Source organism: Pleurodeles waltl, chromosome 11 (genome assembly GCF_031143425.1).
Source record: "Pleurodeles waltl isolate 20211129_DDA chromosome 11, aPleWal1.hap1.20221129, whole genome shotgun sequence".
NCBI lineage: Eukaryota > Metazoa > Chordata > Amphibia > Caudata > Salamandridae > Pleurodeles > Pleurodeles waltl.
In genome coordinates this window covers 37,205,657-37,218,117 of record NC_090450.1, presented here as the reverse complement: position 1 = coordinate 37,218,117, position 12,461 = coordinate 37,205,657, and the positions used below count along the sequence as shown (strand labels likewise).

The following is a 12,461-nucleotide window of genomic DNA, read 5'->3' as shown; positions in this document are numbered from 1 at the left end:
CGGTCCTTCAGGTCCTGGGCGCTGCGGGTGCAGGGTCTTTTCCAGGCGTCGGGACTTAGGTTTCAGAGAGTCGCGGTCAGGGGAAGCCTCGGGATTCCCTCTGCAGGCGGCGCTGTGGGGGCTCAGGGGGGACAGGTTTTGGTACTCACAGTCGTAGAGTAGTCCAGGGGTCCTCCCTGAGGTGTTGGTTCTCCACCAGCCGAGTCGGGGTCGCTGGGTGCAGTGTTGCAAGTCTCACGCTTCTTGCGGGGAGATTGCAGGGTTCTTTAAAGCTGCTTCTTGAAACAAAGTTGCAGTCTTTTTGGAGCAGGTCCGCTGTCCTCGGGAGTTTCTTGTCGTCGTCGAAGCAGGGCAGTCCTCAGAGGATTCAGAGGTCGCTGGTCCCTTTGGAAGAGTCGCTCTCAGAATTCTTTGGAAGGCAGGAGACAGGCCGGTGAGTTTCTGGAGCCAAGGCAGTTGTCGTCTTCTGGTCTTCCTCTGCAGGGGTTTTCAGCTGGGCAGTCCTTCTTGTTGTTGCAGGAATCTCATTTTCTAGGGTTCAGGGTAGCCCTTAAATACTAAATTTAAGGGCGTGTTTAGGTCTGGGGGGTTAGTAGCCAATGGCTACTAGCCCTGAGGGTGGGTACACCCTCTTTGTGTCTCCTCCCAAGGGGAGGGGGTCACAATCCTAACCCTATTGGGGGAATCCTCCATCTGCAAGATGGAGGATTTCTAAAAGAGAGTCACCTCAGCTCAGGACACCTTAGGGGCTGTCCTGACTGGCCAGTGACGACTCCTTGTTATTCTCATTATATTCTCCGGCCTTGCCGCCAAAAGTGGGGGCCGGGGGGGGCGGGCAACTCCACTAGCTGGAGTGTCCTGCGGTGCTGTGACAAAGGGGTGGGACTTTGAGGCTCACCGCCAGGTGTTACAGCTCCTGCCTGGGGGAGGTGTTAGCATCTCCACCCAGTGCAGGCTTTGTTACTGGCCTCAGAGTGACAAAGGCACTCTCCCCATGGGGCCAGCAACATGTCTCTAGTGTGGCAGGCTGCTGGAACTAGTCAGCCTACACAGACAGTCGGTTAAGTTTCAGGGGGCACCTCTAAGGTGCCCTCTGGGGTGTATTTTGCAATAAAATGTACACTGGCATCAGTGTGCATTTATTGTGCTGAGAAGTTTGATACCAAACTTCCCAGTTTTCAGTGTAGCCATTATGGTGCTGTGGAGTTCGTGTCTGACAAACTCCCAGACCATATACTCTTATGGCTACCCTGCACTTACAATGTCTAAGGTTTTGTGTAGACACTGTAGGGGTACCATGCTCATGCACTGGTACCCTCACCTATGGTATAGTGCACCCTGCCTTAGGGCTGTAAGGCCTGCTAGAGGGGTGTCTTACCTATACTGCATAGGCAGTGAGGCTGGCATGGCACCCTGAGGGGAGTGCCATGTCGACTTACTCGTTTTGTCCTCACTAGCACCCACAAGCTGGCAAGCAGTGTGTCTGTGCTGAGTGAGAGGTCTCCAGGGTGGCATAAGACATGCTGCAGCCCTTAGAGACCTTCCTTGGCATCAGGGCCCTTGGTACTAGAAGTACCAGTTACAAGGGACTTATCTGGATGCCAGGGTCTGCCAATTGTGGATACAAAAGTACAGGTTAGGGAAAGAACACTGGTGCTGGGGCCTGGTTAGCAGGCCTCAGCCCACTTTCAATTGTAAACATAGCATCAGCAAAGGCAAAAAGTCAGGGGGCAACCATGCCAAGGAGGCATTTCCTTACAAGGTTTTCATTCCTTGCCTCAGCAGTCCTTGGTCTAGCCATACAGAGCTTTGATTCCTGCTCTTTAATGGCTTACGTGGACAACTCGTAGAACTTCAAGTAACGATCAGAACCTGGGCACTACAGACAGACGGTGTGGGAATCAGTAATAAGCATGCCCCTAGCAAGCCTTAAGGGTTTCAATCCTGATGATTTATGAGGGGGCCAGAAATTCGATGGGGAGAACAGAGCTCCAGACACGGTTTGATGGCATGAAAAGAAACAGGTGTCTGAACTGTGGTATGGTGTAATCTGGAGTCTGACATTCCTTCCAGTGTTGCAGGGATCCAGAGCCTCCCTACTGTCTGTGGTGAGTCCTGAATAATTTTTTTTAAACTTTTGTGCAAAACTGGTAGGGAACATTTTGCCAGATGACTCATGAGCTACTTTAGTTAGAGTTCATGGATGCCCACTAGTGGACACTCCATTAGAAGTAACTTATTTCATGCGATAGACAAAAGAAGCCTGCTCAAACGACTCACAGCAACTCAAAGTTTGTCATACTGCAACTCAAAATTCAAATGGAAATGCTTTTAGAAACCAGTGAAACAGAGCCTATGTTGTGGGGTATGCAAGGTATGGTTTAGGAGTGCATGAAAATTGCACAAGTTATGATAAAGATCATACTTCTTCTGGGGAGGTAGCCATGCAGCAAGTCTGAAGACACCCACAGTGAAAAGGGAACTCTTACTGGTTGATCCAAAGTGCACGCTCAACTGCTCCGTTCGGATTCAAAGTTTGTCAGGATAACCTCCATGTAGGGAAAGTAAGATATTATGTTGTCAAAAGAGAAACAAGTACATGAGAATACAGAGGCAAAAAGAGAAGGAAACAATTAAAATTACGGCTAATCAGTATTTACCAAGAAAATAACAGAAGAAGAGTCTTCTCCTAGGCTTTCCCTGGCAATCTGACTCCCATAAGGGAAAGAGGATGATGACAGGAACTAATTAACAGCTCAACTTTTATGGCATGGGAGGACAAGTTTGTGTGCATAGGTCATTCTGGAATGGAATAACTCAGCAGCTATATTTCTCGGGGGGGGATAAGCGCATTGAGATGTTGTAGAGGGAAGTAAGGCATGGAGTGAAGCAAGAAGACTGGACGACCAGATGGCTAATTATTGAAAGGACAGCAATGATCATGAATAAAGTGACTTACTTGCAAATTTTTTCCCTATCAAAGCATTGTGCACTAAACTCCAGAACATAATTGCCATACTGAAAGGGCGCTGCCGAACACTTTACAAGAAAGATTTCACACATATACGAATGCCTTTGCCAAGGTATAATCAGCCTACATATCCACACTGTAAATTAAAAGGAATTGTGCGCTTTGGGCAATCACTGGCAAATCACTACCTATGTGGGTCAAGCATCGCCGCAAGCCCTTTCGATTCAAAACATGATCCACCTCTCATCTGCCCACTTATTCCATCTTAACGGGACAGTTATGTCCGAATTTTATTCAAAGTTCATGAAAACCTCATGGTTGAGAAATAAACATTTACTTTTGTTCTGCATCACTGAAGTATTTACTTATTCATGAGACTCCCAGACGCTTCCGAGGGGATGACTGCCTAGTGGATCATTAAGACAATGATGCAGACATCTGCACGAATTTGAAAATGAACTGAATAAAGACTATTTCCCCTCTATTCTCGATCCATTTTGTTTTCATTTTGCTTTCTAAGAAGATGTAGCACCTAACAATAAAATTACTAGATATTCTCTTTGTATGTTAGCAGCACACACCAATAATGGTAAATGTATTCACCCAGAGTATACGTAAGGAGCAGATACAAGGGCTACCGGTTAAGAATTAGTGATCTCAGACCAGGCTTCATTTTGCATTAGTACCATGTAGACCAGACACACACTGCCCTTCTTGCCCCCCTACTGCCCTCCTACTCCCACTCTGAGCCTGCTCTTCCTTCCCCCCCCCCCCCCTAGGCTCCGCCTATTCCCCTCTCTGCCCCCGTACTGCCTTCCTAGGCTCCGCCTACTCCCCCTGTCTGCCTGCCCTTCTTGCGATGTGGCGCACACACACAGAGCCTGGCTTCTCAAACAAGTAATCTACTCTCCATCTACATGTAGGTAGGTCTCTTGTGTGCAGCCCAGCATATAAACACTTGAATGGTTAAAATATGTATACTAAAATTGAAAAGCGTGTATACAGGATGAAAATGTGTGTTTACAGAACTCATGCTGGTGTTTGGACATCACTATTACAATGCTTATAACAGTTCAGGATGATTTTCATTGAGTACAAGTAGTTCTTATTACAAAACAAGTTGGAGACTCCTTGAAGTAAGCTAGGACCCTATGGGGAGGGTTCATAAACCCCCAAATATCGGTACAAGCCACACTTTTCTTAAGAAAAGATTGTGAAAACTCCAGGTGAAGCACAGAGTTCATACGTAATTTAAGTAATTTTTCCTAAACCTTACAATTGGCAGTTATGTAAAAGCAAAAAAGAATTCAATAAACTAACCCCATCTAGGAATCTGTGAATAAACCAAGTCACCGAACCTGGTTGAAAAAGCAAATGCACTCTAGGTGTAGGTTGAACAAGGTACACTGGTAACCAAAGACAAGTACAGCCCAAGCACCCATGGAATACTAAGAGAAACTGCATCACTCACGAGATTACTGAACAAGAGTCGTAGACACAATGGCCCTGCTGGTGCAGAATTCCTACAATACCAAAAGAGGAAATCCATTGCGGCATGTGGCACATACCAGGCCATTTCACTCGTGAAAATGGAAACTAAGGCCTAGGCAAGGATGCCTGCAAAAGGTGATGAGGTTTGTAACATTACTGTCTTATCCAGAGCAGTTGATCAAGACGTATCAGTTCGTTAGATCTGATATAAGTGGACGTGACAAATCTACAGTGGACCAATGCTCTAAGAAGACATGACCACAATCTAAAGTGGACCAAAAAAAAAAAAGTGACTTTTACATCTTGTCACTGGACAGCAAAAGAATGTGTTTGGCTCCCAATAACATGAATAATCCGATAAAGTGTGAAAAAAAATTAGTTGAGTTTGAGGAGCTAGATGAGATTTTTTCATAAAAACCCCACTGTGCAATTTGAAGTGAATGGTTGGTTATTCAGGGCCCTGTGGTGGAGAACAAGATAGGTGGACTTCAGAAGATAGAAAGGAATGAGCACGAACACAGAAACCTGGGATACAGAAATGGCACCCATTTTTTGTATTTTCTCCATGCCCCGTTAAGGTGTGCAGAGAGAACAGAGCATCAACAAAAGCCAACTACAGCTGGTGTGCTTGTGCACTATAACATTTTATTAATCACATTAATAACTAAGAGGAGGGTGGGACATATGCAGGGAGGAACTAGCAGAAATTAAGCATTACAAAGGAAAGTAAACTGATGGATCTATATCACACTTTATGATTAACACTCAAAAGAACACTATCCGGTTTGGGAGCAGTGCAGATTAACCTAGAAAGTGGTGCAACAACCATGGCAGAGTATCCGTTACAGTGTGCCTGGGTTGTCAGAGCAATATGTTGTAAGCGTTTACAGCTTGGCCATCCTGCAGATAAACTCCTGGGGCACTTCTAGTAAGAGCCATGGAAGTAGAAAATAAGGGCAGGTATGAAAACCCAGCTTATCCAGGCAGTGTATATGAATGGTACTATGAAGGCCTAAAGTTCACCAACCCTACAGACTGAAGTCCCTGCCAATAACCATACCGCCTTGAAACCGGGCCACTACTTCAATGATTATGCCATCAGGAAGTCATAGCAAGATTCAAATCCCACTAAGAAGCAATAAGCGGAGTCTGAAGGGAAAACAAAATACAGCAATACTATCAGCAGGCACATCACTGGTGGCAACCTAAACAAGTATTTGCAATGCAACGGGTCTCGCGTTTGCTTGTGTTAGAGCTGATAGCGTTGTAAACTCCTAAACGGACTTTTCACTCGTCATGAAACCTCTCGGCAAAAGTGCAATAACCAGAAAAGGTGCAATTAAGTGTGTAACAGGGTCGATATTATGTAAAGCGCTCGACTTCTGCCAAGCGAGATCGCGCTGGGAAAATAGAGAAAAATTAGTCCACGAACCGCACGGAAAACAGCAAGCCTTGTAAGTTTTCTGTACTTGGTCAATGCGCTCGAGGAGGGCTATCCACCGGAAAAGGCATGACGTATGCATGCCTTCCACTAATGAAATCAAGCAGATTCCAACAGGCAAGCCCACAAGCCAATGAAAGACACTGACGTGGCTGGGGCTCCAAGCCCTTTTTTAATTCCTAAAGCGTATCGCTCAGCGAAACGCATGCGACGCAGGCTCGACCCTAAAAAGCCTATTCATGGAGACATGTAAGCAGATGGGGTATCTAATTAAACATTTTTGTTGCCCATGGTCCTCAAGGAAGACAGGCTTGAACACCTTCCAGACGGCATCCAACTCGCACTGTCAGTTCGCATCACTGAATAAACTTGTTCCAGGGTCCTGTATAAATTAATTTTATTGTTTGCTTTACTGGCAGCCAAGATGTCGGCAAATTTAGATTAAAACAATAAGAACTCGAGCTGACACTGCTGTATCTCCAAGTGTGCAGCCGGAGGTTGGGGTTTTGACAAAAGACTTGTCCATTTTGCTGCAAGAGTAGGCCGAACCTGTGCAGGAGTGGTAGAACAAACCACATTGTGAGAACCAACAGACTGGCATTTTAAATTTTCCTCTCCCAATTTGGGACAATCTGGATCTAGTCATCCTGTTCTTTTTTGCTGGATGCTCAACAGAAAAGTAATTGGTAGACACAGGCACAGCAGACCCTCCCAACAACTGAACTTAAAACCTCCATGGAATCAATGCAAGGGAAGTGAATAACAAAAGGATACTTCTTATTCATGCGTGTATATATTGGCCATTATCCTGGGCACCCGCAAATCTGAAAATTATCAGTCACTTTAAAGTGAAGTTCCTACTTGTGGTCCTCTTACATTAGTGACTCACAGCAACCACACTCTCAATAAGTGAGCCTAAAAGGTGTATCCCCCTTGGGGAAATAGCTGCTGGCAGAGACCACCATCAGTGTCTATTCACCTAGCCACATAGGAGCTCTAGACAACACACCAGTCCGTCATTGAAATAACGGACAGTGATGGAGATGCTTTCTGACAGAACTTGAAAGATAAGTCTGAAACTGAAGGTAGTCATGGCCAGACGGACTGCCAATAGTTCGACCACATTTATGTGGAGGCAATGGTCCAATGCAGACTAAAGGGCCTGTGCTGTGATGTAACCTAGATGAGCACCATAGTTCAACAGAGGCACCCCTGATGACAAGAGGCACATTGAAGGAACGAGCTCTAGCAAATAAGGACACATTTGCTATTTCAAATTCATCATATTCTGAATATCCACAATCATATGAGAAAAACCTTCACGCAGTAGGAGTACCCCATTCACCGTCAGTTTCCATGTGAGGTGTAAAATGTGACTTCTTGACCAGCAACAGAGACCGACCCCCTCCAGCACATTCACATGCAAGTTACCCAAGTAAACTAATTCATAAACCCTTGTTCTCCACAGTGAAGCAACAATAAATGCAAGCACTTTTTGTGAAAACATGTGCTAGTGAGCATACTCTAGTAGAAGGAGGGCAGTCAGAAGTTGAGAACCCTAAAGTAAGGGCATAGCTATTGTGCATTAGGTGGATGGCCCAGCCATCCGTCATGACATTCTAACTGGTGAAAAAGAGGATGCAGCCTCCCCACCCCATACACAATAAAAATGTGGTATCAGGTGGGGAGGATGGGAATTGGAGAGGTTTAGAGGGCACAGAGAGACATAGGCACTGGGATCGGTTTGTTTGTAATGGGTTCCGCAAGACCCAACCGTAAACCAATGGAGTGGTACATCTGTTGGGCCTTTGGATTATCTGGGAAGGTTGTCGTCAAAAAGCATGTCCAATAAACATAGCTTTAAAATTTCTGGAGAAAACTCTTGGGCAATTCGCAGATATGACCATGAATCAAGACATGGTGATTGCAGAATCCAGGGCCCCACACCAGGGTGTATATGGAAGAGCCCAGATCATTGACCAGATGTGTGTCTACTTTGAGATCATGAAGAATGGAAGTGACCTGTCAGTTCAAAAGGAATAGCAATATTGGCCAATGAGACAAGCAGTGTTTGCTTTTCAGATGGCAAAGCTGCCAGTGGCAAAGAAGGTGCAATGTAACATGGCATTTGGGTTTGATTTTCTGGAGGCGGTTTAGTCCCGCAGATTATCTGATGAATGGTGTTTAGACAATCAATGTGATAACGTGGAGCAATCATGTGCCTTCTCACCTGTGGCAGTTTGTCTGTGGACTGTCACACGCCAGAGAAGCCATTCTCCCAGGAATTAAGCTTTGTTAAAAGGCAACAAAGGTTATGAAACCCAAGGGGGGGCTGCAAGAATTGTTAAAATGTTACATTTAGCGTACGTGGAGGGCGTTGCCAGCTCCTGCGATTCTCCTGCTTTTTTTGTATCAAAGTGAACACAAAGAAACTTGCCCTGAAGAAGGGCTCGAGGTATTCCCTTATATAGGTGTTCAAAACGTGTGCATTTAGTATATCTAAATTGAGATCAGTCATCATCTACTACATGGAAACAATATTCAGCAGGCAGGAAGTGAGCCGAGTTGGACTCGAAAACCTACTTCATTCAGGCAAATCTCTGGGACTCGTCAAGTTTCTGCGCTAAGGGCTCATCAAAACTGATCTTTACTACTTCTTCTGACAAAGTCAGCAGACTTTTTCCAAGGAATTCAAAGCCTTAGCTGAAAGTAGCTCAGAGGACATCACCTCACATAGGCGGCACTGAGTGATGCTACGGATATGTTTGGATGCTGCAAGACCAGACCCTCTGGAGGCGCAGCACCTGGGTCTGAGCTTCCCAAGTAACCAAACTCCCAGGATCAAGCCTATGTATGGGGTGGGGGCCAAAGGGTAAGTGATCAAAAGAAAAAAAATACTAAATAATAAATTGAATAAAATACAAAATCCAGCGTGGTTAGCTGGAAGGCTTTGACCTAAGCAGGGTCAACCGAGAAACTAAAATTCCATCTTCATCTTTTCCAATGTTTGAATTCAAACAAAGAGTGGCATATGAGAGAATGCCCCAAAAACGAAAGATCTTTTACTCGAAGGTCGTGATTTCTCCTTTCAAATTGTCCCTAAAAAAAAAAAAAAAAAAGCTCAATCTTGTCCTGGCACTGGCCAGAAATACTTCGCTTTCTGGGCAGAAAAGGTAGATGTTAAGGACACCAGGTATGATCTTGCACTATTGGCAAGGTACTGCTGAGAGAAACGTTTCCAGATTTAGCCAAGTATAAAGCACAGCCAGAAGGTGATAAATCTACATAAGATGCATGCATCAGAAGCACAGCTAGTAAAGTGAACTCAGCATTGCCGTAGCAGAGAATTAGCTTGGCTTATTCAGAAGTACTTGCCTCACAGCAGACACGGTAGACGGTAAATGTGTATTTAAAACAAGAAAACACATGAAATGCATAGTTTGCCTAAAGCAACACAATGTGACAACGGCCAATGTGGTTGACATGCTAAAAGAGAAAGCTACATTTGAAAAACCGACGCAGCAAGTTTTGTTATTATTGAAAAGGCTATTATTTATCCATTACATTTTTTTTTTTTTTTAGTGCAATGCACCCCAAAAGAAAAACAAAGCTACCTTTTTCCCTCAAAGAACTGGAGGGTCTACCGGCTGTCCAAAAACATTAACTTACGACCCCGCCATAACTACACAGCTATTTTTACAGGGGAGGGATAGCAGAGTTTCAACCATCAGTGCATCACAGATGGTTTCGCAGTCACTATTGACTATCCAGCCCTAAAGAGTAGAACTGCAATACAACACAAGTTGCCACCTGTTGGAAAATGCTCTGGAACTTGCATGAACCTGCATGGGTAAAGGAGGTGGGTTTGGGAGCCTTTTGTTCATTAGTTCCATTCTAATCTGCAAGGTTGTCATTCTTATCTGCATTGTTGTCTGTATTACATTTGTTATTGCAAATATACGATCTCAATCAAAATGTGTTAAAACCAAGGTCCTCACGCTGCCCTAATACATTCCTCTCCCATTTTGCAAAACCTAAGATCTACAGAGACTACCACTCTTTTTCAAATCCATCTTCTAGTAATATCGGACTGAAATATGAGCGTACCCCGTTCTAACCAGAATTTACACCATGCAACTCCCATGAGAACGCTCCCCTTACTCCAATAGAGAAAGTCAAACTCTGAGATGTTGCTCTCTTGCAAGAACCCTTTTTTACACCCTCTCAAGATTAAGAGTCCAAACAACCACGTGGACTAGCTGACCCACAAAGATCTAAGATCATACCTTCCCTCTACAAGACCTATACTTCAATGCACTCAGATGTTCATAGTCCCCTTATAATGTGAAAGCAGGCAACGCTTCACTGCTTTGTCCCAGTTTCTATTGGCCTTCCACAATGACCAGCTAAGACGTCGTACCCAGTTACTGCTTTAGTGGAGCTCAGAGGTGTTTGTGAGGTCATCCTAGCTACACCACCCTGTCTCAAACCCCTTCTAGGCTTGTTAAGAACTTCGACCAACCACCATGAATCAACCTTTGCTTTGCCGGAAGTAGGAGCAAATATAAGTTTTTGTTTCATCAACTCAAATGATTTCATTTTCTGAGGGTAGTCTGGGAATATCCAATTTAGTCTTCACCGCCATTGTCTGGCATGTTGAAGTAATAATACTGTTTTTTATAGTCCTGGTTATCCAAGCCATGATGGGCCTAGGAGGGGCCTTACGTTGTGGCGTTACAGGGATCCATGGGTTCTTTCCACAACAGAACATTATAGAGTCATCAGGTTTTAGTGCACTCATAACCCAACAGTTCTGTTGGTCCTCAGCTTTGCAGTGGTCACATGCCCTTGTAAGAGCATAACTGGCAGTGAACCCTTCATATACATTTATCTAGACATGTATAGATAGTACTGGAAGATCAGAGCCAACCCTCTCAGTGGTCAGGCAGCCTTTAGGTGGGACTTTATAAGTGTGCTTTTATATTCGGTCCTTGAGTCTGCACCATATGTCATCACACACCATAGTCATGGACCTCACCACAGGCCAGCATCCTCTACCAGCAAGCTGTAGTCTCAGTTCAGGGGGTGCAGTTTCCATTCACACACTATCCAGTGCTCCCAATTCTCCTGCTACATATTCTACTGCAGCCCACTCCAATGGGGAAAGGAGGAGAGGGCAATGGGGAAAGAACATGTGATATAACAATCCCCTCAAGACCAAAATGTCTTACGTTCAGGTCAAATTGGCCTGCAATAATCCGGTCCTGGGACTAGCCTGAGGCCTAATCAATCCCACACCAATGGATATCCCCTATAACCCACCTGTAGAGGCCTAGCAATTATGGTGCTTTCAACAGTGCAGACCAGAAATCCTTGCTGCAAGCCGATCAGTTCCCTGCAGTCACTGCACCAGGTGTCTCAGTAGATCCATCTGTGTCAGCTGTTTCACCTTTTCCCTGGCCAAAGTATGTAATGGGGCAACCCTCCCCACCCCCTCGCTAATTCCTCCATCTGCATATCAGCAAGGGCTCACACCTTGGTCCTCTCATAGGGCTATTAAGTAATAGGCACCATCTTGCCTTTAGACGAGAAACCCAAATCTCCTCCAAGCACTCATCGGTACAGCCCAGATGATCAAACTGCGCTCCATTAAACTAAGTAGAGGTAGGCAAGTCATCACAATGATGCCTGGCATGGGCTGCCAGCCACAACGGGCACAGGATTGGGCAGGATGCAATGAGCCAGGATTCAGGGCATGTCAATTATTATGCTTGGCTACACCCACCAATTCATTTGGATGATTACCAGGAGTGGAAAGAAAGATGCTTGGTTTTCAAGTATAATTTTGAGTTTGCCTTGTATTAATTTTAGTGCATTTTATTTACAGAATGCAAATAAAAAAAAGTTTGATAAAAACAAATTAACTCAGTTTCAAAATGTGTAAATGCTCAGCATTTGAATAAAGATTTGCTTGAACCTGCCACGACACCAGGACTTTGAAGATCAATGTTATTTCTATACAGTGTACAGAATGAACCAGTCATCTTGTAATTTTAAAGTGCTCTTAAAACTCACTCACCAACTTCTTGCCGATGCAGCATGTAATGGTGGAGCCTCAAAGACATCTTCACTCAAGCCCAAATCAGATGATCGATTTTATCCCTAAGGTTTAAGACCATCTTCCAGTACACTTAGTCACACAATGTGTGGAGAGAACCAACATGGATATGAGCACTACCATGAAGAAACTCTGTACAACGTATTGGCACTGTTGGAATATTGCATATTATGGAGTTCTACTCAAGCAGATTTGCTTGCCCTTTGACAAGCAAGCACACTTGAAAGATCAGACAAGAGAAATTAGTTATTTTGATACTGTGACCTGGTCTGCAGGCTGTACACATTCCACCATGCCTGCACGCACACGAGACCTCTAGAACCTGTGTATTGGACCAGAAAGTAAGTGTTTAAATTGGGTCTGCGACCAAACAAAAGATACATAATGGTCTTCTGCTGCAGCAAGGCTCGTAAAGACCACAGACACGATACACAGACACA

The 12,461-nt window shown here is 44.7% G+C and overlaps 1 protein-coding gene across 7 annotated transcripts in view; it reads right to left on the bottom strand.

Annotated features, from left to right (window-relative positions):
* The window catches only part of EIF4G1 (eukaryotic translation initiation factor 4 gamma 1), a 723,480-nt gene that overhangs the window by 569,150 nt on the left and 141,869 nt on the right, over positions 1-12,461 (bottom strand). The window lies entirely within an intron of this gene.